The following is a 23,401-nucleotide window of genomic DNA, read 5'->3' as shown; positions in this document are numbered from 1 at the left end:
GTTTCCCTACCCCCCGCGAAAGGTTTCTTTCCAAAGTTATTATCGAACAGCTTATAGGGCGCCGTTCCATATTTGCCGACCTTAGATGCGGCGTTCTTAAGTCACCCTCTTGGGCTTTTAGTTGAAAGAAAACACTTAATTTCAAACAGGCCTCGTGGCCGAGGACTTCCGCTAGCCTCCGGGGGCAGCGAACCGTTAGAAGCGCGCGAGAAGAAGATCCGGCTTTTATAAGGAGTTGCACAAAGAAGGAGGGAGCGTAATCCCACAATGCATCACGCGGAGGGCCGCCTTGGCGCCAAAGAGAAGAATGTTCCCACAGTGCATTGCGAAGAATGAGGGCTGCCAATAGATTTGAGGTCAGGCGGTGACCTGGAAACAAAAATTAAAATGCCGGCACGCTGATATAAAACCCACTTCGGGAGGCCTCCTTTCCATGTAAAAAGAAAAGACGTATTGAGGAAACAAAACGGCATTTTAAAAATGAGGCTCAGCGGACGCATCACCGTTTTTTTCCTTAATTTCCTTCAATGTTGCAATTCGTTAATGCGCATGCAAGCTAAAACACGTATTTATATTCACATGTGTCTGTTGCAAAAGGAGAGGCTGCAATTCCCGGATGTAGGAATGCCCCAATTGCTTGACTGTTCTTAAGTTGGCATTTGGTGCATATACTTCAGTGGGGGATGTCTGGATTTGCCACTTCATTAATTTATTCCATTGCATATTAAAACTTGCTTTCCTTATATTGGCAGCTACCTGGACTTGGGGCAGTGCTGAAATCGATAAACTGAAGCCAACATGACATGCACACTTCAAACCCGACAATACGCTAAGGCAGAAGAATGCTGTCTCTCAATGCTGTCTGTAAGGAGTATAAATCCTTCCATTCCCCACCATCCAGTCAGAGCTGAAGAAGCTTCTTGGATAAGAAGTGAAACATCTTCAAAGAAAAACCAGAAAGTTGCCTCTTGAAAAAGGCACCTTTGGGACAACCATGAACTGAGAATCTCTATAGACTAAGGCAGAAGCTTGTCCAGCCCAAGGATAAAACACCCAGGCACAAACTGAGACACGTATATGCAGTACAATGTGCAGATCGAGACAGGTAATCCTCAACTTACAACAGTTCATTTAGTGACTGTTTGAAGTTGCAATGTCACTGGAAAAAATGAGTTTGACTAACTTTTTCACTTTGAATGTACACTAATCATTGTACATTAAAATTAAATTTCATTGCCTACAGCTCTCAAAAGGTCACCACCTCCAATCTACATGACCTAAAAATACCGTTATGACCATTTTTCACACTTATGACCGTTGCAGCATCCTCATGGTCATGTGATTTACATTTCTACACTTGACAGCTGGCTCACATTTATGATGGTTGTAGTATCCCAGTGTCATGTGATCACCTTTTGCAACCTGAAAAACAAAGCCAATGGGGAAATCAGATTCACTTAACAACTGTGTTACTAATTCAACAACTGCAGTGATTCACTTAACAAGTGTGCCAAGAAAAATTGTAAAATGGGGCAAAATTCACTTAACAAATTTCTCACTTGGCAACATAAATTTTGGGCTCAATTGCGATCATAAGTTGAGGGCTACCTGTACATTGGGGAAATAGAACAGCCACTTCATAAATGGCACAACATAGAACAAACCCATCAGGATTCAGCAGTCCATCTGCATTTAAAAGACACAGGCCACTCTTGAAGACAGCGAAGTCTACATTTTGGACAGAGGGGACTGTTGGTTTGAAGCGGGGGTGTCAAAGAAGCCATATCAAAACTGAACAGGCCTCTATGGGGGGGGAGGGATATGACATCATTCATCTTCAATTTACAACACAGTCCTTTCAGCAGTTCCAAGAAGGATCTGCAGGCCTTTAAATGTGCCACTCAGGTGACCCTGAGGATACAGATAAACCTCCAGGTGACCTTAATGACTCTAAAAGGATGCAAATGACCAGCTGTCTGCAAGGAATATAAATCCTTCTATTCCCCACCATCAAGTTAGAGCTGAAGAAGCTTCTTGGATGAGAAGAGGAACGTCTTCAAGGAAAAACAAGAAAGTCCAGTTGTCTCCTGAAAATGCACTTTTGGGACAACCATGACCTGGATGACTGAGAATCACCACAGACAATAAACTGAAGATTTTTCATCTCTGGATCGGATCCTTGACTTACAACAGTGTTTATTGACTGTTCTAAGTTAAAACAGCACTGAAAAGTGATCTATGACAGATTCTCACACTTATGACAGTTGCAGAATCCCCATGGTCACATGATCAAAATTCAGAGGCTTGTCAACTGACTCATATTTATGACGGTTGCAGTGTTCCAGGATCATGTGATCCCCTTTTGCAAACTTCTGACAAACAAAGTCAATGGGGAAGCCAGATTCATTTAGCAATCATTTTAGTAACTTAACAACTACAATGTTTCACGTAATAACTGTTGTGAGAAAGATCATTAAATGGGGCAAAATACTCAATAAATGTCTCACTCAGCAATAGAAATTTTGGGTCATAAGTTGAGGACTACTTGTACAGAGTTCCACTTGTTTAGACATCATTCCCAGATGGTTGGTGTTTGGCTGTGTTAGGTGAAGTTAATGAGCCTCCACTTATTTATTGGTTTTATTAGATTGATGATTATGTGCCATTAATTTGTTTTCGACTCTTAGCAACCACTTGGATAGATTTTTCTCCATGACAATTTGTACTTATCCTGGTTTTTCAGGTCTCCCAAGGATACCCGTGTAACTGAATCCATCACACCGAGTTTATAAGCAGCTACACTTTCATTTCATCATACTACCATTAGGCCAAAATTTCTGTTACTATGCGCAAGACAGTTGCTAAATGAGTTTTGTCCCATTTTATAACCCTTTTTTTGCTACAATTGTATTTGTTAAATCATTGCATTTGATTTAACTGCATTGAATCATTGCATTTGATTTAACTGCATTGAATCATTGCATTGGTTAACTTAGTAACACAATCGTAAAATTAATCTGGCTTCCCCATTGAGTTTATTTGTCACAAAAGATGATCACAGGTTCCCAGGACACTGCAACTGTCATAAGTATGAGCCAGTAGGACAGACTCTAAATCATTTTTGAATAAGCCAAATGGGGCTCCCTTTTTATCTCCCTTCATTGTGAAAATCTTCCTACTTTCAGTTTTTTGCCATTCCCCAAACCATCGGAGAACTGTCCTGCAATCTGCAATATTTCTGAGAACTGGAGAAGCTAAATGTTTCGAAAGGAAACAAGAATATTCTAGAAATTCTAGACCTAGAAAATCTAGAACTATGCGGCCTTCGGTCCGATCTAAGTATAGTATATAAAATCATACATTGCAATGTCCTACCTGTCAATGAATACTTCAGCTTCAACCATAACAATACAAGAGCAAACAATAGATACAAACTCAAGGTTAATCACACTAAACTTGATTGCAGGAAATAAGACTTCAGCAACAGAGTGGTCAATGTCTGGAATACTCTGACTGTGTGGTTTCTTCCCCAAACCCCAAAAACTTCAACCTTAGATTGTCTACTATTGACCTCACCCCTTTCCTAAGAGGTCTGTAGGGGGTGTGCATACTGTCTACTGTCCCTGTCCTATTGTTTTACTTACACCTATTATCTTGTAAGCAGTTAATAAAAATAATTAAATAAAATATCCAGATGCCTTTGGCAGGGGGAAGAACCTTTGGGATCTTACTCAAGAATGTTTTATTTGAAACTATCAAAGGCTTTTTTTTTTTTGAAGTTCAGGTATCAGCAGGCTCATCTTCATACAGTCTTGCATTCATGGGGCTTGGAGTGACTGAAAACTAACTGCTATTATGCGGTATTCCCAAGTGAATTTTCAACAACAGCATCATAAATGGGAAGAAAATTGCCAGGGTACAAGATCCATATTGAATCAGAAGAGGATTCAGAGAAATTGGAACATGTTCAAAAAAAGGGCAGGGACGATCAGTGAACTAGAAATTTAAGTCATTTGAAGAGACTGGAAAGAGCTAAATAGTTCAATCTTGAGAAAGAAAGCGAAAGGAAGCGGGAGACAAGATATATGGTGCCTGAAATATATCACACAGAAGAAGGTCAAAACTGTTCATCCCTTTGTTCAGGATGCACGGCATGGAAAATGGACTTGTAAATTACGGGAAAAGACATTTTGATTTAATATTAGGGGTGATGGATAATACTGGATGTGTTCCAATAGAGGCTAGAGAGCCATCTGGAGGAGTGTTTTTCATTTGGACTCCTGCAAATCAAATGCATTCAGAAACTTCTCAAGGATGAACAGGACAGCAATTCTCCTTTCTGCTCCCCAGAGAGTAGTTTTGAACAGGATTATGCAGAGATCCAAATTCAAAGGCAAAATGTGAGATTTGGGGCAGATGTGAGCAGACACATAACCCTCATGGCGGACTTTTTAAAGCTCTTAAAAGCTTGTTGGGAAAATAGGAAGAGAAGGGAAAAGGTACATATGTTTGCAGTCATGAATTATTTGTAAAAAATAGTAAAGGCTGTATATATATATATATATGTATGTGTGTGTGTGTGTTTTCTTAAGTTTTCGCGGGTACTTACATGTATGGCATTCGGCTTTGTACAGAAGCCTGATGATGGCAGATGAGATTCTGCTGAAACGTCGCTACAACTTTAAAAGCATAACTACTATGACGTGGGAAAATACCTGAACAAAGCCAAATGCCATATATATATATCTATGTATGTATGTATGTATGTATCAATCTATATATAATCTATTATTGATTTCTATTTAATCTACCTCTATATCATCTATATTTAATCTGTATCATCTATCTCATCTATCTGTCCCTTATCATCTATATGATCTATCTGTCTGTCTTACTGGAGAAGAGCCTGATGCTGGGAATGACGGCAATAGAAGAAGGGGATGGCAGAGAATGAGGTGGCTGCATGGAGTCACTGAAGCAGTCGGGGTGAGCTTAAATGGACTCTGGGGGATGGTAGAGGACAGGAAGGCCTGGAGGAACGTTGTCCATGGGGTCGCGATGGGTTGGACATGTTGGGTATAACATTGATACACCAACTAAGTTTGGGTGAATAAATATATAAACCAAGGTTTGGGTGTTTGTAACTTGTAGCTTTAAGCACCAAACTGCTTGTAATTAACTAATTAAGGGTGCGTTTACAAACGGCAATAAAAGGCAGTAAGAGAAACGTAACTCTCTCTCTGCTTGTTTTATCTGCTTGCTACTGTTTGTTTGCTACTGTTTGCTACAACTGTTTGAATACCTGAACGAAAGGACTATTTCATTGATGTGCTGATATCCTGTGAATACTCAGCGTTGTCTCCAAAAGGAAAGGTATCAAAGGAGAAGATATCTTTACAAACAGATAAGGATATAGAACTGACTAGTAAATGGACTAAGTTACTGAATGGATATATTTGTGTATGACATATGGACTGATTGACAATGTTTAAACTCTAATAGGATTAAACAACTATTTAAACTACAAAACAGTGTTTGTCATCAGTGTGTGTAAACTCTAGGGCCCTTCCTCTCTCATTTGGCTGCCTGGCTTGACTGCTGCTGCACATTCTGTTTTTTGGGGGTTTGTCCCCAATAACTAACATTGGTTATGGGCCGAGTGCGCACAGTCTAACTAACGAGGATATAGCAGTGAGAGTTGGTGTGAGTTGCACATTACTGTAAAAACAAACTGTTTTTTTTCAGTAGTTTTTTTTTAAATAGTTACATATCTGGAGAGCAATGGCACAAGTAAATTTGCCAAATCTGTCCATGATATCCAGACTAGATGGAGCGAACTATGTTTCATGGTCAATGAAATGTAGTTTACTTCTCTGAAGAGAAGGTTTGTGGGACATAATAACAAACCCACCAGATGTGACTAACTTAGATCCTAATGTTGAAGAGGATGACAAAAAGATACAAGACTATAAACGAAAGAATGAGCAGGCTTTATGCATCATAGGACTGACTCTCTCTGACCAGCAACTTATCCATATCCGTGGAGAGGAAAATGCTGCAAACTGCTGGGAGAACCTCAGGAAGATATATGTTCGGGACAGTGTAGGAGCTCATATATATCTTACCACGCAAACTATTTCGAACACATCTTCAGAAGAATGGAGACATGTTAACTCATTTAAATTGTATGAAGAGCATTTTTCAGGAATTACAAGAAAAAGAGCTTACATTTAATGAGTTGCAACAAGTATACATCATACTGTCTTCATTAGATCAAAGCTATGATGATTATGTGACTGCTTTAGAAGTATTGCCAAAAGATAGTTTATCATTAACCGAGATTACCGGCAGGCTATTAGAAGAAGCCAGAAGAAGGTGTGAACGTGACCAGCTGAGAGAAGATAAACCTAATAAAGAAGAGAAATTATCTTCAAAGCTTGAAAGAAACCAACTAAGTAAATTAAAGCACCCGGAAGAAGAGAATTTATCTTCGACGGCATACACAATTAAAAAGTGTTTTAATTGTGGAGGCAGAGGACATTTGGCAAGATTCTGCAGAAAAGAAAAAGCCAGAATGTAAAAAAGCCAAAGAAATATTTTGAACTAGCCACGTTTAGCAACTGTGATGTGAAGAATGATTTATGGGTGGTGGACAGTGGTGCATCCCACTGCATCACGAGAGATAAGACAAAATTTATAAAACTGTCTACAAGCTCTCAACATATATCACTTGCTAATGGCTGGAACCTCAAGGCCAAGGGAGAAGGTATTGCATACTGTCCATGCTTAAACCAGGATATAAAAATGTTGTATGTACCACAGTTAAAGGTGAACTTGCTTTCTGTAAGGGTATTAGACAAACTAGGTTATGTAATTACATTTAAGGATAATAATTGCATAATTGAGAAAGATAACAAAGGGTAACTGCAGCTTTAAATGGAACATTGTATGTATTACATGATAGTAAGAAAGGGGAGGCACAGACTGTATTTAACAATATAAAGCCTCATAATGAATGTATCCATTTATTGCATAGGCGTTTGGGGCATGTAAATTTTAAAATGCTAAAACGTACAGTAGAGTTATCTGATGGAATAAGGTTAAAACCTTGTGATAAATATTTGCGTTGTAATGTCTGCTGTGAAGATAAGAGTAAAATATTGCCTGCAAATAGGCTAAATGGTTTCAAAACTAAAGAACCTTTAGAAGTAGTATTTGCAGACATTATAGGTCCAAAGAAACCCAGTATGGGGGTGCTCAATATATACTGAGCATTATGGACCATTATTCTAGATAAGGGTTTTGCTACCTAATGAAAAGCAAAACTGAAACATATCAACATTTCTTCAACTGGTTAAAATTTGCAGAAAGAAAGACTAAACGGCAACTGATAACCCTGGTGACAGATAATGGTATGGAATTTGTTAACAGCAAATTCCAGAATAGATTAAAGGTAGCTGGAATAGAGCACAAGAAATCTGCACCATACAGACCACAACACAACGCATTTATTGAGAGAAGAGGCCAAACACTACAGGCAATGGTTAGAACAATGTTAACTGATTCTGGATTACCTGATTCTTTGTGGGGAGGCCACAATGTGTGCTAATAACATATTGAACAACGTTGTTAACACAACTACTGGTGAAATACCATTCACCATGTGGCATGGCAGGAAGCCTGATCTGAGTTACCTGCACACATTTGGTGCACCAGCATGGGTGCATATCCCTACACAACTCAGGCGTAAAGGGCAACACAGAGCTAAACAATTATTCTTCGTTGGTTACCAAGCAAACCATAGGGCATATAGATTTTGGGAGAAAGGCACATCTAAGGTGTTATGTAGTGCCAATGCCCAATTTCTAGAAACACGTAGGATGGGATAAGTTAGAACAAGATAACAATAAAGAAGTAATTATTGAATCCTATAGAAATCCCATTAATTATCCCTGTAACTTTAAGAATAAAGTAAAGAGACAAATACAGGCAGAGATAGAGCCCATAAAGGAAGAAATAGTACCAATAGCTGAGCAAGCTGAGGAACATGAACAGGTAGTAATTCAAAAAAGTCCTCATACAAGCCCAGCAATTCCCAGAAGAACTACACAAATATCTAGACCGCCTGATAGATACCAGGCTAACGCAGTGTGCCAGATTAATAAAGTTCCATATACTGTAGATGAAATAAACATGTATCCTACTAAAGATAAGGAAAGTTGGTATGCAGCAATGAATAAGGAATTAAAATCCTTAAAGGATATGAAAGTATATGAAAATGCGAGATTACCTGTTGATATAAAACCCATTGGCTGCAAATGGATTTTTAAGATAAAAACTGAAAAAGATGGTAATATAATCCATAAGGCACGATTAGTAGCCCAAGGTTTTAGACAAAATGCCAATGACTATGATGAGGTATTTGCACCTAGCCTTAAAGCAGCAACATTAAGGGCAGCTTTAGTGTGGGCAGCAAGTAAGAAATATATAGTCAACCATCTAGATGTAGAAACTGCTTACTTGCACGCTCCACTAAGACATACTGTATACATGAAAAAAACCTATTGGATTTAAAGGTGAAAATAATAATGATTATTGGTTGTTAAAAAAGAGCCTCTATGGTCTTAAACAATCAGGCTATGAATGGAACCAGTATATTGTAAAGGAACTAAACAATATAGGGTTTAAAGCAGTTTAGCGATCCATGTCTATTTAAAAGGAGACAAATGGGAAAATATCATTATTACTATTATTCACAGATGATATTGCTTTGATTACAGAAACTAATGATGAAGCCAATAAAATAATAGCATCATTAGCTAAGAAAATAAAAATCAAGCAATTAGGGAGATAAAGAAATATCTAGGTTTGAATATACTGAAAACACAGAAAGGTTTTAAGATATCTCAGGAGGATAAGATATCTAAATTGCTAATAGATTATAAGATGGAACTTTGTAAGACTGCAAAGACTCCAATGAGTCAGGATATTTGCAAAATGGATACTCAAAGTCCCAAGTTTGATAAGGTAATATATCAATCTTTGATTGGTAGCTTATCATACATTAGCAATTGGTCAAGGCCAGATATTGCTTATGGTGTTAATCAACTGGCACGACATAATAATGATCCACTTCAATGTCATTGGAAAGCATTAAAGAGAATTTTAAGGTATCTTAAAGGAACATTACACCATGCACTGTATCTAGAACCAAAAGGTGATCTAATACTGAGTGCTTATGCAGATGCTAGTTTTGCATCAGAAAGAGACACAAGAAAGTCGACTTCGGGAACAGCCATAATGCTGGGTAAGACATTAATAGGTTGGAAGTCAATAAGACAACAGCATATAAGTTTGTCTACTATGGAAGCAGAATTCTCCTGTTTGTCGTATTATGTACTGAATTAATCATGTATAAGCAGATGATGAATGACATGGGATTAACTGTAAATTATCCTATAATTGTACATGAAGATAATCAGGCAGCAATTCAAATGGCCACAAATATTGCAGTAAAACTAGGAGCAAACATACAGATTTAAGGTACTTAAACGTCAGACAATCTGTAAAGAGTAAAATGATACAGCTGGAGTACTGCATGTCGGAGGACAATATAGCTGATAACTTTACTAAAGCCCAAGGTGCCATTAAGCACCAAGAGAGTTGTGTAAAGTATGGTTTTAGATTGTAAGGGTATTATATATTTATATCACCCAAAAGGGGAGAATGTTGGGTATAACATTGATACACCAACTAAGTTTGGGTGAATAAATATATAAACCAAGGTTTGGGTGTTTGTAACTTGTAGCTTTAAGCACCAAACTGCTTGTAATTAACTAATTAAGGTGCGTTTACAAACGGCAATAAAAGGCAGTAAGAGAAACGTAATCCTCTCTCTCTGCTTGTTTTATCTGCTTGCTACTGTTTGTTTGCTACTGTTTGCTACAACTGTTTGAATACCTGAACGAAAGGACTATTTCATTGATGTGCTGATATCCTGTGAATACTCAGCGTTGTCTCCAAAAGGAAAGGTATCAAAGGAGAAGATATCTTTACAAACAGATAAGGATATAGAACTGACTAGTAAATGGACTAAGTTACTGAATGGATATATTTGTGTATGACATATGGACTGATTGACAATGTTTAAACTCTAATAGGATTAAACAACTATTTAAACTACAAAACAGTGTTTGTCATCAGTGTGTGTAAACTCTAGGGCCCTTCCTCTCTCATTTGGCTGCCTGGCTTGACTGCTGCTGCACATTCTGTTTTTTGGGGGTTTGTCCCCAATAACTAACAGGACATGACTTTGCAACTAACAACATCTATTTATCTATCTATCTATCTATCTATCTATCTATCTATCTAATCTAATCTAATCTAATCTAATCTAATCTATCTATCTGTCATATCATATCTATATCGATCTATCAATCTATCTCTTTCCTGTCTGTGATTCTGAAGCTGGTTAACAACCACCAACACTAGCTGCCATTGATAGCTTGATCTTGTCTAAATTTGTTGCAATTTGGGGTTGGGATTTTTCTTTTTGCAGAGTCCCCTCGGATCTCTGCACTGAATTCAAGTACAGGTAGTCCTCGGCTTACAACAGTTCGTTTAGAGACCATTCAAAGTTATACGGGCACTGCAAAAAGTGACTTGGGACCATTTTTCACACTTAACAACAGTTGCAACATCCCCTTGGTCACATGATCAAAATGCAGATGTTTGGCAACTGTTTCATATTTATGATGGTTACAATATGCTATGGTCATATGATCACCTTTTGTGACCTGACGAGAAAATTCTAATTTAAATTACTAATTTAAAAACTGGTGATTCACTTAACAATTGTGACAAAGGTTGCAAAATGGGACAAAGCTCACTTAACAAATGTATTGCTTAACAATAGAAATGTTGGACGCAAAGTTTCAAGCTGAGGACTACATGTAATGCAATTGCCAAAAATTGGGCATAGAATTTCTTGCCATTGTGAATTGTCAGACGTAACAAGATAAACCAACAGCCATTCCCTTTCTTTAAATCTTGGGCCTTCAACCCCAGCTCTGTGCATTATTGTTGTATCCACTGGCTTCCCACAAGATATGACTAAAGCATCCCATTGTTTTGGTTCATTCATATATCTCTGTGAAGGAAATTGGACTCCAGGCACAGAGGTGGTATTCAGCCAGTTCTGACAGATTCTGAAGAACCGGAAGCAGAAATTTTGAGTAGTTCAGAGAACCAGTAAATACCCCTGCCCCATCTATTCACTACCTCCCGAGTCCCAGCTGATCGGAGTCCCAGCTGATTGGCTGGGTCTTCTTTTGTTCCCCTGCACAGGAGAACAGAGCTGGAAAGCAGGTTAGTGGGGTCGGGAGGAAATGGGGATTTTACAGCATCCTTCCCCTGGAGTGGGATGGAGATGGAATTTTTACAGTATTCTTCCCCTGCCATGCCCACCAAGCCATGCCCACAGAACCGGTATAAATTTTTTTGAATACCACTACTGTCCAAGCAATTCAAATAAATACACTGTATAGGTTTACTGATGCTAATGCTCTCTACAAGAATCTGAACTACTAACAGTGAAAGCAAACTGGTGATAGATAAGAGTCAATGGAATTCAAGATAGGATTTAGATCTCTTTTGGGCATGAAGGGACTTGAGACCAATGACACATTTAACCCCTCCCTCAGGCTCAGGCTAGTCATCTCTTATATCGTCTGCCTGCAATTGGATACTTAATGAATATATGGAAATGACATTGGGAGATGGAGGGGCTGGGAAAACAGATGCTGTTTAGGGAATGGTGAGATAAGAGTGGACATAGCCCTCAGCTGCATAATAGGCAGATTCAGAAAGGAACTTCCATAACTTCTCAGGCTGTAAAAGAGACAGTGAAAGATTTGTAATTTTAGACTTGCAAGATGTTAATGTAATCTTACCACAAGATAGAATTGAGTCATCTAATCATATTTTCTATCTGGTCTACCTAGGTAAGCTGGCATCAATTGTGCCTTAGTAAGACCACACCTAGAGTACTGCATCCAGTTTTGGTCACCACAGTATAAAAAAGATGTTGAGAGTCTAGAAAGTGCAGAGAAGAGCAACCAAGATGATTAGTGGACTGGAGGCTGAAACGTACAATGAATGGTTACAGGAACTGGGCTTGGCTAGTCTAGTGAAGAGAAGGACTAGGGAAGACGTAGCAGCATTCCAATATTTGAGGGGCTGTCATAGAGAGGAGGAAGGGGTCAAGCTATTTTCCAAAGCACCCGAAAGCCAGACAAGGAATAATGGATGGAAACTGAACAAGGAGAGGTTCAACCTGAAGGAGAAATTTTCTGACAGAATAATCAACCAATGGAACAGCTTGTCTTCAGAAGTTGTGGAAACTTCATCACTGGAAGCTTTCAAGAAGAGACTGGACTGCCATCTCAAAAAAAGGTGTAGGGTCTGCTTGGGCAGAGGGTTGGACTAGATTACCTACAAGGTCCCTTCCAACTCTGTTAATCTGTGCAAGTCAGGAAATACAAATCTCCCGCTTTCTCTTTTTCAGCCTAAGAAGTTAGCTTCTGAATCTTCTCCTCTGCCCATAATGCTGTTGCAGGTTGTGCCCCCTTTTACCTCATCGTTTTCTCTGCAGCATCCTTTCTCCTCCATCCCCCAAGGTCAATCTCGCCCACCACTACAGTTTAAATGTATACAGGAGAGACAAGGATGCATTTTGCCAATAAGGCTCAAAGGGAAACCACATTCTAAGGCGACCTTTGGTTTGTATTCCATGAAAACTCGAGTACCTGCATGGTGTGTTCCTCAAAGAATATAGGGAAGAAGGAGAAGCAGCCCTGAAACAGGCACAAACAAGGAAGCAAGAATTGCACACCTTAATAAGGTGTTTCTAACACCAGAATTAGGAGTGAGGTACAGAATCTTAGAAAGTGTGGGAGTCCTCACTGATTAGTCAGTATATCTGTCATCATTCTGAATTCCTTCTTCCTGGTTTTTGTAGACATTTTGTAAGCTGCCATGAGTGAGATAAGCTACTAAGGAATTTTTATCTCTTGATTATTTATGTCTGACAATCGTATTACTTTCCAGGCTCTGCCTCCACTCTGTCTCTCACCCTCATTCAGCAATTGTCCATTGCCTTCCCAATGGCCTAGAAATACAGAAAGTTCTTGACTTGCAACCATTGTTTAGTGACTGATGCTGAAACAAAGCAACTTACGACTGATCCTTGCACTCAACAACAAGGGCAGCATCCCCGCAGTCACGTGATCGGAATTGGAGCACTTGGCTTCCAGCATGTATTGATGATGGTTGCAGCATCCCGGGGTCACATGATCTCCATTTACAACTTTCCCAGGGTGCTCCTGATAAACAAAGTTGACCCCGCCCCCCATCTTGATCTTACTTCAGTCCTCCAGGTGGGACAATATCGTCCATCCAGAAAATGGGCAAACCTGTTTTGTAGGATCAGGAAACATGCCTCTTATCATCCACCAGAGGGCAGACAAAACAAAAAGAAACAAGCTGGGTCTTTGCCTCTTACAAAGGCAGGTCCTTATCTTTTTTTTTTAAAAAAAAAAAACAGCCATAAAATAAAAAAGGAAGAAAATACTCAAAAGCCCCTTGGGTTGTCCTACCCTAATAGCACTGTCCCAGAAAAAGGCCCTGTCTCTTGTGCTCATCTTAGCTATGAGCGGATGTTCCAAGGATGGATTATAATGGACGGACTTTTAATGGAGAGAAACCTTAAAATAGTATTTTCCAGCCTAGAAACTTTAAGGTACTGGCTGGGGAATTCTGGGAGTTGAGTTGCAATCTTAAAAGTTGCAAAGGTTGGAAAACACTGCCTTAAAAAAATGAAAGTCACTTCTCGTGAGATAGGCAGCTACATAAATTTGATTGAGAGGCAGGCAGATAAATATATTATATATATATATAATATATATGTCAAACATATATATATGACAAAAAACACCCTTGCATTTGGTGCTGTGGGAAGAAATATCCACCTGGTTCAGTTCCAAGCTGGGAAAAAGACACTGGAAACATTCCAAAAAATTTTTCTACTGGTTCTATGAGAGCGCAGCAATCAAAAACCGACCTCTGTCAGTGCTAATGAGGTGAGCTGGGTTTTTTTAGCTCAGCTGATGCACGGCAATCCGCTCTGCCACGTGAATCAGCTGAGCTAAAAGACAAAGGGAATATGGGGGGGAACTAGCCAGAGGTGGTATTTGTCGGTTCTCTGAATACTCAAAATGGTCCAAACTATCTGAATACCACCTCTGAGCTGACCACATGTAATTGAGAGTGAGGGGGTTTTATACCTTCTCTGGGCTTTGCACTTCCTGTTTCTGTGCAAGAACATATATTTTATTGGCTGTTGTCAGACTCCCATGGAGCCATGTAGGGGCCATAGCTGGGTCTATAGGCAAAGTACAAATCCCAGGTGTCTGTCTGAGCTAAGTTTGGTTGACATTTCTGGGGGTAATGCAATGAAGGGGCTTGTGATTCTGAAAAGGTGTTGTGTAATTCCTATTGTAGCTTAATGGTTTTTTCCTGTGTTGGATCTTGGGTGAGGGTATTTGCTTATGAATACAGCTATCTATTTTTTTATTTCTTAAGTGCTGGCATCTTAAGTGCTGGCTAATAAGAAAAGGTGGGGGTTGCTTTCTCCCTAAAAAAAAAACATATTTCTCCATTTCTCATCCAGGGAAATATAACATTCTGACTTTTTAATATTTCTCAAAATATTTCATTCTTCTAGGAGAGGGGTGTGTGCTAACTTTCTACAGTGCAAATTCTGCCCCCTTCTGTTCATGCGCCATGATATTGTTTTGCATGCAACTACACAAGAGGCCTTTGTGTTGCAATGAACAACCCAGGGCTGCCGAAGTCGTTTTAATGATCTTTGATGCTGCAGATACCTCTGCTCCTGCTGCAGAAGACTTTGGTCTGTCCCCAACTTCTCCTGGGCACCCTTCCAAAGTTCTCGATGTAAGCAATCCACCAATCTTGCTTTCCAAGAATCCCTCCGGGTCCCAGAGACGTCTTCTGTTTCTAAGGGGGGTCAGAGAGGCTCACACAACCAGGCAACGTTCCAGCTTCCCGTTTTACCGTATAAGATAGTACTTTCAAAAATAAAATCAGAGCAGGTAGGGAATCAGGAGAGGTATTTATGAATATGGTAATAGCTGCAGACCCCGTGCAGTATTGCTTATCCATTCCTCAAGGGGACCACTACAGGTGGTCCTCCAATTGAGCCCAGAATTTCCGTTGCTCAGCGAGACAATTGTTAAATGAGTTTTGCCCCATTTTACAACCTTTCTTGCCACAGTGGTTAAACGAATCACTGCGGTTGTTAAGTTAGTAATATGGTTATTAAATGAACCTGGCTTTCCTCTGTTGACTTTGCTTATCCCAGGATTGCAAAAGCTGATCACGTGATCCTGCGGGTACTGCAACTGTCATAAATACAGGTCAGTTGCCAAGCATCCAAATTTTGATCATGTGACTAGGGGGATGCTGCAACAGTCTTAAGTGAGAAAAACAGTCCATTTCACTTTTTTCAATGCCATTGTAACTTCAGACAATCATTAAATAAACTGTTGTAAGTCAAGAAACCTGTAATATTTTATCAGAGAATTACTGGATGAGATTTTATGCTCCAGAACAGGGGTGACAAACTTGATTTCATTGAGGGTCAAATCAGGGTTGTCTTTGACCTGGGGGGGGCGTGGCCATGGTGGGTGTGGCCAGCTTGACATCACTCATGTTGGAGGGGGGAGTGCCTGTGGCAGCCCGAGTGCTCTGCCAGCAAAAATGGGGTCCGGAGCTCCGTTTTTGGCTGGGACGGCCTCCTGCAACCCACTGCCAGCAAAAATTAGGGTTCCATTTTTGCTGGTAGAGGCACAGCGGGCTGGTCCTTCACTGTTTCCAGGGCAGCCCCGTGGGCCAGATCTAAGCATCCCATTGGCCAGATGCGGCACACGGGCAGGGGTGGGATTCAAAAATCCCAGCAACCGGTTCGCTGCCCGGTTGCTGAGTGGGTGTAGCCATGGTGGGCGTGGCCTACCAGAACATCCTGTTTGTGGTGGGCCTCCAGAGCCCGGGGGAGTCCGTTTTTGTCCTCCCACGAGCCCAGAGGCTTCTCCTAGGCCTCTGGGAGGGGGTGAAAGCGGCCTCCCCTGGGCTCTGGAGGCCCTCCGGAAGCCGGAAACAGGCCCATTTCCGGATTTCTGGAAGGGCCGTTTTTCCTCCTCTCAGAGCCTCCACATAGACCCTGCACTTACTTGCACTGTGTGGAGATTCCTGGGAGGAGGGGTGGGGTAGGTGGGGCCAGCCGGTCAGTTGAAATACCGCTTCGGCGAACCAGATGTAACTTTAACATCCGGTTCGCCCAAACCGGTCCAAACTAGTAGAATATCACCCCTGCCTATGGGCCTTGAGTTTGACACCCCTGCTCTAGAATAATCCAGCCTTAGAGCAGGTGGTATTTTATCCTCCCTTTGAAATCCTTTCTCTAACCACCACTGAGATTACTCCACAGCCTCCCAATGTTTCTTGCATCATGTACAGATGGGCCTCGACTTACAACCATTCATTTTAGTGACCACTTGAAGTTACAACGGCACTGAAATTTCACACTTACGACCGTTGCAGCATCCCCGTGGTCAAAATGCGGGTGCCTGGCAAGGGGCATGCCTTTATGAGAGTTGCACGGTGGACGAGAGAAACCAGATTTTCTTAATGACCACACGATTCCCTGAACAACGGCAGTGATTCGCTTAACAACGGTGGCAAAGGAGATTGTAAAATGGGACAGAACTCGCATAACAACTGCCTTGCTTAGCGGTGGAAAATTTGGGGCTCCATTGTGGTTGTTAATTCAAGGACTGTCTATATTTTGGACATATTGCATTTCGCTCACCGTCTTCGAGTTGTCTTACCAACCCTCTTCCACCTCTCCTTTTTTTCCAGTTCATAAAAAAAACTTGCTTATCGTGCTTTGAATATAACCTTGCCTTCTCCTTTCCTGTCTCCTCTTTGAGTTGCCGCGCACCAGGGGAAGCTGTTTGAAATGACATGCAATAAAGGCTCACCATGTGCTACTTGGGGCTCAGGGAGGTTTTTTTGCTGGTAAATGTATTCCCACCGAAGAGGAGTTTCAACAATCATATGTTGCCTGGAGCAGTCCGGGGTGTCCTGCAGTCTTTATTCTAAAGCTTTTGGCAGCACTTTAAAAAGAAAAAAGAAAAAAAAAGAGAGAGAGAGAGAGAATGTTCTTGCTCGGCGTACGAAACCATCTTATACAGGTCGTCCTCGAGTTACAACCACAACGGAGCCCAACATTTATGTTGCTAAGTGAAACATTTGCTCAGCGAGTTTGCCTCTTTTTTACGACTTTTCTTGCCACGCCGGTCAAGCAAATTATTCCATTGGTTACGTTAGTAACGTGGTTGTTAAGTGAATCTGGTTTCCCCATTGACTTTGCTTGTCAGAAGGTCGCAAAAGGGAATCACAGGACCTCAGGACACTGCAACCGTTATAAATACGAGTCAGTTGCCAAGCAGATGGATTTGGATCATGTGATCATGAGGATGCTGCAATGTTGTGAAGTGTGAAAAACGGTCATAAATCCCTTTTTGCAGTGCCCTTGTGACTTCGGTCACTAAATGAACTGTTGTTAAATCGAGGACTACCTGTATATGAGTTGGAAGGGGCCTTAGAGATCATCAGAGCCAACCCCCTCTTCAGTAACGGATCCACCAGCATAAAATAGAGCTGAATTTGCACCTCCCTTGATTGAGATGCAATGCTTCTGTTACGGCAACCAAGATTGCATTGGTCTTTAACTGCTACACTGCACATCGCACAATTGGACAACTCGCCATGGGACAATTCAATTTAATTATTTTTAAAAAATTAAAAATTAGCTTGATTTTTGTCATTGCCATTTCATTTTGGTTCTCCTTTGACATTCTTCCTTTAATGATTCTATTCCACTATTCCTTCTATATTAGTGTAACTCTTGTGCCGTGGAGAGTAATCCTGTGACGACTTAGCCATGGCAAGTTGTTGTAGACCCCCGCATCATGTTCATATTCATCTGATGTTCTGTTAAAACCTTTAGATTGATTAATTGATTATATGCCATCAGGTCAATGTCGGTTCTTAAGTGACCACATAACTATATTTTCTCCATAATAATCTGTTCCTACTTTGGTTTTCAGTCTTCCAACAGTGTACCCATAGTTGCTGTAACAGAGTCCATCTACCTTGTTGGGTTGCGGTGGCCTAGAGGTGGAACTCTCGCCTCACAATCCGGAGGCTGTGAGTTTGATCCTAGATAGAGGCTAATATTTGGACTAGACTCTCCTGCTCGAACAGAGGGTTGGACTAGATGACCTCCAAGGTCCCTTCTGTTATTCGATGTCTCCTTTTCTTTTCTTCCACCTTTCTCAGTGTTAAAGCCTTCTCCAGAGAGCTGGGTTTTTGCATAACGTGTCGGAAGTAGGGTAATTTGTACCTGGTCATTTGTGCTTCGAGTGAGTTCTCTGGATTGGTTGGTTTGATGATGCTTTGGTTCGTTTTCTTGGCTGTCCATAGTATTCTCTGCGGTCTTCTTCAACATCCAGAGTTCAAAGGCCTCAATGCTCTTCCTATCCTTCTTTGAAGTACAACTTTTGCTTACATAGAACACCATGGGGACTATCATTGCCTGCTGGATGCTGAACAGTGAAAGTATCCATCATGGCATCTGAATAACTTATACAAGGCCCTCATGGCTGCTCTATTGGTTGAAAGGAAAGAGGGAGGGAGGGGAGGGAGGGAGAGAGAAAGAAAGGAATGGAAAGGAGGAGGGAGGGAGGTAGAGTAGATCAGGGAAGGAACAATGGAAGCAAGTGGGAGGAAGGAAGGAGGGAAGGAAGGAAGGAAGGATATGGGGAAGGGGAGGGGAGGTAGGTGGAGGGATGGAAGGAAGGAGAGGGGGGAAGGGAGGGAGGGAGGAAGGAAGGCAGGCAAGAAGGGAGGGAGGGAGGGTTAAGGAAAGAAGGATAGAAGGAAGGAAAGGGAAAGGGAAAAGTGAGGGAGGAAAGAAGGAAAGCGGGAAGGAAGGGAGGGAGGTCGGGGTAAAAGTTCATGTCATTTCAGAATTTACTTGAAACTAGAAGGGAAAAAAAACATGCTTTTTTTGTATTTCCATTACATAGTTTAATTTAAAACCTTCTGCCCCCATCTTTACTCCCATACAGGGATGGCAATCATTTCTGGCCTCTTGTTGCTTTGTGTTAAATCCAGCCCTGCCTCTTTCCCTGACTACCACAGCATTATTTTCTATTAAAACGATGCAAAAACATAAACAGTCAGCACATGACAATACCAGCAGCATCTGGCATTCAATTCGAGCACCAACTGAATAGCGCCTCTGTGTTTCTGTGGGAAGAGGCAGAAGAATTCCAGCCAATGTTTCATAAATAGACTGGTTTTGCTTAGATGAACTGCCTAGGCTACCTTACCAAATAAATACACGGACAATCAATCACCATGTTTCCAGTAGAAGATTGAGCCCAGCATATGGCATGCATATTTAGAAAGCAATATTTGTAGCTCAGGGTTTCAACTGCAGGTTCCCTGATGCTCTCTGAGCTTGGTTGTTTATTTGCAGACGTTTCGTTACCAAATTGGATAACATCATCAGTGCACTGAAGATGTTACTTAGTTTGGTAATGAAATGTCTGCAAAAAAACAACCAAGCTCAGAGAGCACTAAGGACCCTGCACCTGCATATTTGTTCTGACCCAACCCTGTTACCAGCAAGAAAATCTCAAACAAATGCAGCAACTCAAATCTTCACAGCTTTAATCTACAAATAACGTTTTTGTAGATAAAAGATGGCTTGCAGCCAATTAGTCCAACCACAAAAGCCTTGACAGAATTCTTCAGATAAGCCAGAGTCTGTACACACAATGCTGAGTCCTTAGAACGTTTTTGCCTTTTGCAAAGGCAAAAACCTTTTGAAACCAGGCTTATATTCCCTGGAGGGAGGGGCCATTATGTTGCATTCTTACTGTTGAGTTGCCTGTGCAGCTCCATCTGTTCTCTTCTACGACTCATCCTGCGCTCATGCGCACCTGGCACAGGCTCATGGGGAACCTCCTCATCACTGCTGCCAGATTCCCACAATGCCTCCCTGAAGTCAGCAGTCTACTCCTTGATGGTCCCAGCCCCACATCCGAGTCCTCGCTCTTCTCCACCGTCTGCACCTGCTGCCGGCTAACCACAACAATATTTCATGAAATAACTTTGCTGGCCATTCCCATCTTCCACATATGCTGGTCCTTGCCAATGCTATGTTGGCTGGGGATGATGGAACTTACACAGTTCCTCCTCACAGCCCTCTAACTATGCCATGAACCTCTTCTTTGTGCCATAACTTCATAACATTCTCTTTTCCAGCCCACCTTGAAGGCAGATTAAAGTCATTTTTAGTTCCCTCAGGGGTAAGGCAATCTTTCTCCACATCTGAACTAGTGCTTTCCACGGGCACAATCTAGTGTGGTTCCCTCCAAGGATTGCGATAAGGGTAGGCCTTGTCCAGCTCCTCTTGGCCACTTTAGGTGGAACAATGTCAGGGTCTCTCACCTGGCCCCTGAATACCTGCTCTCTGTGGGCCTTGCACAGGAAGATAAACGTGAGAAAGGAATAGCAGCCAGGGGTAAGTAGCACTGGATTTAAAAATGAATAAATAGCTGTTCTGTATGTCTCCTTGGAAACAGACAATATTTCTTCATGAGGGATAAGAAAAAGAGATGTATACCTCTTTTGTTGCAATAAAAACAAATAATAACATGGAACTCAAGAAGGAAGGCACCAGCCAAGCTTTAATGGTATTTTCTTCTTCTTCTCCATTGTTATCATCCTCTTTTCCCCAACACAGATTTGTGAAGGGAATCTCCTGTACAGATTAAGGAAGGCTGCAGCAGTTTGGAGTTGGACAGGCTATAGGTGATTTTCCATCGTTCGTTCCCTACAGGCAGTCCTCAGCTTACAACTACAAATGGAACCAGTATCTCTGTTGCCAAGCAAGGTAGCTGTTAAGTGAGTCACACCTGCTGTTACGACCATTTTTGTTGTTAAGCGAATCACAGTTGCTGATTGAATCACACATTTAAGTCAATCGATCTTCCCCCATTGATTTTGCTGGTTGGAAGCCATCTTGGGAAGATCCCAAATGGTGATCACATGATGCCAGGATGTTGCAATACATGCCGGTTGCCGAGCACTTGAATTCTGATCATGTGTCCCTGGGGAATGCTGTGACGGTCATCAGCACAAGGATGGTCATAAGTCACTTTTTTCAGTGCCATTATCACTTCAAACAGCTGTTCAGTTAGTGGTTGTAAGTCATGTGACCATGGGGGAGAGGGACATTGGAACTTCAAATCCAGGTGGTAAATCTCATTTTTGGGATCCATAGTAACTAAATGGTCATGTAGCATCTGTAAACTCCTCCTCCTCCTCCTCCTCCTCCTCCTCCTCTTCTTCTTCTTCTTCTTCTCCTCCACCACCTCCTCCTCTTCTTCTTCCTCCTTCCCCTTATCGTCATCCTTCTTCCCCCAACTGTTCCCTAAATCCTATGTTTCTCTATACACATTTGCTGCCAGATGGAGAGCATCAGTGTAGCTGATTCAGCACTTTGCCATAAACCAGATGGGAATTGCAGAATTTTGGCACAAGCTGAAAGGAACAACATTTTGCAAGACTTCTCTTACTCGCTGCTTTTCTATGAGGTATTTTTTTAATCCCACTAATTACCTGGAAATGGATACCTGAGTTAAACTTTGCCCATGAGAACATGTATGTGCATGTTTTCACTGTATACACGCTGCACAGAATAGCCATCCAAGCTTCAAGAAAGCCATCCAAGCTTCTTTCTCGGGCCTTCCAAACTACAGATTCTGAATTTCAATTCATTTGGAGGTCGCTAAATTGGAAAAGATTTTGTGGACTGAGCATCTCTCACAAGTTGCAGCCAAGCAGCTTGTAACTACACCGTACGCTGTGATTTTTGGTTTTCGCTTGGCATGCTGTGTGCCAAGTGAGCCATGGCTTTGTATAATGCACACATGATGCGTTATATACATGGTGCATTCAGTAAACCAGGGTTGAATGTACTGTGGTTTTGTTCAACTGAAATCAACTGTTTTTGTTCAACTAAGATCATCGAACAATAAGCCATTGGAGCTTGTTTGAGAAATCATGGTTAAACGATGACTTAGTGCTATGTGGGAATATTCACGCATTGTAACCTCCCAAGAGGCCAGTTTTTCTCCAGGATCAACTATTCAAGAAATCTCAATTAACTAAACTATATTTCAGAGCAATGTATAAACTCAGCTATAATCATTTGGAACTGTTTATTGAGGGACTTTGGAAATGCCAGTAAGGTGGAAGCTGGTTGAAAATTCAGCGGAAACCACATTCCAGAGGGCAAACATTACCACAGACTTTTCAGGGTCCAAACAGATGGCATTGTTTCAGAGGTGGTATTCTGCAGGTTCTGACCAGTTCTGGAGACCCGGTAGCGGAAATTTTGAGTAGTTCAGAGAACCAGCAAATACCACCTCTGACTGGAGATTTTACAGTATCCTTCCCCTGCCAGGCCCTCCAAGCCACGCCCATAGATTCAGTAGTAAAAAAAAAAAATTGAATCCCACCACTGCATTGTTTCACTGATGGAACCCAGAGTGTGCTAATTCTATCAGATGAAACCAATGCCACTTTAATTTCAAACAGTCACTAAACAAATGGCTATAAGTGAAGGGCTACCTATACACCAACCACCTTTCTGACATTTTGTGGCCAGAGCCTGCACTCGGATATTTCTGAAAGGTTTTATCAACAATTCTTGGCTAATCTGAGAACTTCAGCTTTCATGTTCTTCCTTCCTCAAAATGGCAGGAAAACATGATGCTGGTTCTTGGCAGATGTGACCAGAGAACTATCTTCTAGATAGAGGAGGGATTAAAAATGTCAAGATGATGGCCACAACCATATACTGTAATTGAAGCTCCTTTCTCAACTTCATATTTCTGACCCTTCCAAGGATGTCCCTGCAGTTCACCAGGAGATGTACGTGCAGTTGCCCCAAGTGAATGGGGGGAAAAAAACCAGAGTTCAATTTGGCTAATAATAATAACTTCAATATTATACCTTCCTGTACAGGAAGAACTGGTTTTGCTCTTTGGTTTTTCCCATCTCTGAACTGTCACGCCTGCAACAGTCAGAAATGCTGCTCGTGATAGCTCCAGATGTATCTCAAACGGAACAGGAATCCTGTCAAATCCAAAACTGACATAAAAGATTCCCTATAGTGGGCAAA

Source organism: Pseudonaja textilis, chromosome 1 (genome assembly GCF_049901715.1).
Source record: "Pseudonaja textilis isolate UNSWEBS1 chromosome 1, rPseTex1.2, whole genome shotgun sequence".
Classification (NCBI taxonomy): domain Eukaryota; kingdom Metazoa; phylum Chordata; class Lepidosauria; order Squamata; family Elapidae; genus Pseudonaja; species Pseudonaja textilis.
The sequence above is the reverse complement of the archived record's forward strand: the minus strand, read 5'-3'. Positions refer to the sequence as shown.